This window comes from Bubalus kerabau, chromosome 13 (genome assembly GCF_029407905.1).
Source record: "Bubalus kerabau isolate K-KA32 ecotype Philippines breed swamp buffalo chromosome 13, PCC_UOA_SB_1v2, whole genome shotgun sequence".
Classification (NCBI taxonomy): Eukaryota; Metazoa; Chordata; class Mammalia; order Artiodactyla; family Bovidae; genus Bubalus; species Bubalus kerabau.
In genome coordinates this window covers 42025305-42027940 of record NC_073636.1, presented here as the reverse complement: position 1 = coordinate 42027940, position 2636 = coordinate 42025305, and the positions used below count along the sequence as shown (strand labels likewise).

Sequence of the window (2636 nt, the reverse complement as noted above, 5' to 3'; positions counted from 1 at the left end):
CGCTAGGTTTGTCACTTTGCTTTAACTCTATCCTTGCCTGATATTGTTACTCCTAGCTTTCTCTTTGTTAGCGTTTGCCTGATCGGTCTTTGCCCAATCTGATTTTAGTAGCTTCTTTCACACATACCTCATTCTGCAAGACTTTCTCCCAACAGGTATGCTGAACCTATGTGCATTTGTTAGTGGTATTTCATCCGAATGTGTGACTCGAACATGAAGGCTTATGTGTCACTTGTCACTAGCTTCACTTTGGAGATTTGTTTTCAATATACCCTGTATTTCCTAAATCATTTGCCCTAGGGATTTCTTTTCCTTTCTTTGCTTTGTTTTCCCCTTTCTCTTCTTTTTGATATTTGTGGGATATGTGAGTTTGACTTCCGGTACTTTGGAGGATTTATAGTATATTTTTAGTTTGTCAAGTTGTCATCATTATTATTCACGTGTCACACTTATGATTAATAAGTACATTTATGTCTTAATTTAAGAAGTATAGATAGCTTCTATAGACTCCACTTTCCTATTTTGCCGCCTATAATATTGTAATTATTTGCTTCTTTTTCTTAAACTTTTATTTTGTATTAAGGTATAGCTGATTACCAATGTTGTGATAGTTTTCAGGTGAATAGTGAAGGGACTCAGCCGTACATGTATCCATCCCCCCCACCCCATACTCCTCTGCCATCCAGGCTGCCACATAACATTGAACAGAGTTCCCTGTGCTATACGGTAGGTCTTTGTTGGTTTTCCATTTTAAATACAGCAGGGTGCACATGTCCATCCCAAACTCCCTAACTACCCTTACCTCCCCATTTTTCCCTTTTTGCCACTGTAATATTGTTTTATTGTGTGTGTGTGTGGTTTCCTTTACTACAGCAATATATTTAAAATTCTTTTTTTAATAATGGAGTGTTTAACGGATTTACACATCATCCTTGTTCAGGGGCCATGCTAATCTCTGTCGGCTTCCAGTTTTAGTACATGTGCTGCTGAAGTAAGCACGCTTAAAACTGTGTTTAACTTAGAGCGTGTAAAAAAGAGCCTTTCTTATCTTTCTTCTCGGGCGATGGGAGGAGTGTGGGAAGGGCATTCCCTGGTCCACAGAGATGCTCAGTCTTCACCTCCCTGACACTCACCTCTGAACTGGCCCAGGCTTCGTCTCTGTTGCAAAGTATCAACACACAAGCTTCCCTCTAGAGAGAACAACTTGGTGAAACGATAAAATACCTCCATCTGACAAGTAAATTGCACTTGTTAATCTTATACTTTTCTTTATCAGCTTAATCAATTCTTTGGCATCTGTGGTAAGTAAACAGGTTTTGTTGCCAAATGATAAACAGGGGGGAAATTAGAGGCTTTTGCCTTGACGTTAATTAAGTCCTTAGAGAAAGTAGTGATTCATGGTTGCGCCGACTGGGAAAATGCTATCATGGCTAGACTGATTTTACTGGTTTCAGTGAAGACATGCCACTCTGCTTTTTTCAAAGTTTATTACAGGGTCCTGAATAAAGAATGCATCTGAAAACAACCCAGAACTGAACACTTCCTTATATAGTCATCCAACATTTATAGATTTTTTTTTACCCCCTATTAAAAGTTTGAATTTAATTCAGTGTAACTTCTCAGTCAAAATCACCACTTCCTCTAATTTTCTCACTACTCCATCCTGTCTCCAACTCATAGTTAATTAGCAGAATGTCTGCCTTTTTCAGCTGTTGTCCCCACTTCTCCTGGCCCTCCGTGACTAAAATTGAGGTCCTGACCTGAGTGTTTGGAGAGACCAACCAGCTACCTACCTAATGGAGGCAAACCAGTGGGCTTACCCCTAACAGATCATACCTAAAGGCAATAGGGAAGGCCTCCCTTTTCTGCAGATTTAGGGCTCCCACTGCTACGACCTTCATAAGGGCCTCTGTGTTCCTGGGAGTTTCTGTATTTCTGAATGGAAAAGAGCAGGAACTTGTCTCATGAGTTCTGGGCTCTGTGTCTATGTGGTATTTGTCCTCAAGGCAACACTTTGAGGGAGACCTGGGGTGCTCAGAGGGTGGAGGCGGCTCTCTCGAGGTGCTGGGACCAAGAGCTGGTGTAGGTGGATTCTGTGGCATTCCATGGCATTGACTGATGGATTCCATGGCATTCCAAGCTGCCCCAGTTTCTGTGAGCAACCTCACTTCAGACACCTGGTATGACCCGGGGGCTGGGCATCTGGTGGTGGTGGTGTGGAGCACCCCCTTAGGAAAAGAAAAGATGAGCAGCTTCTTCCCTCCAGATTCTCTGGCTCTGCCGCTCGAGTGACCTAGGCTGAGTGGTGTTATTCCAAAAAACCATCCATAGAGAAAGCTAGAGCTGTGTTGGCAACAGCTGCTGAAAAAGTCTACTCTCTACCCTAATTTTTTTAGATTATAGAATACTTACTATCTTTCCTTGAAAGAAATACTATAAAATCAACTTTTTAATTCTGTTTCTGCTTTCCAGAGGCCAAGGTCTTTATTTGAACAAGCACACCTGAGTGTCCCTCTCCCATCTCTCCTGCCCTGCTCCTACCCTCTCAGGACTCAGTCTCTGTAGGTAAAGACTCTGCTCTGCACTTGTTCTGACTCTGACACATGCTCATTTTGTCTTATGAAAGGCCAGAAGTG

At 42.2% G+C, this 2636-nt stretch overlaps 1 non-coding gene across 1 annotated transcript; it reads right to left on the bottom strand.

Moving 5' to 3' along the window:
* Positions 1-895: 895 nt before the first annotated feature.
* On the bottom strand, positions 896-999 carry LOC129626331 (U6 spliceosomal RNA). Its single transcript, XR_008701932.1, has one exon. It is a non-coding gene; the product is annotated as a U6 spliceosomal RNA (small nuclear RNA).
* Between the last annotated feature and the right edge of the window lie 1637 nt (positions 1000-2636).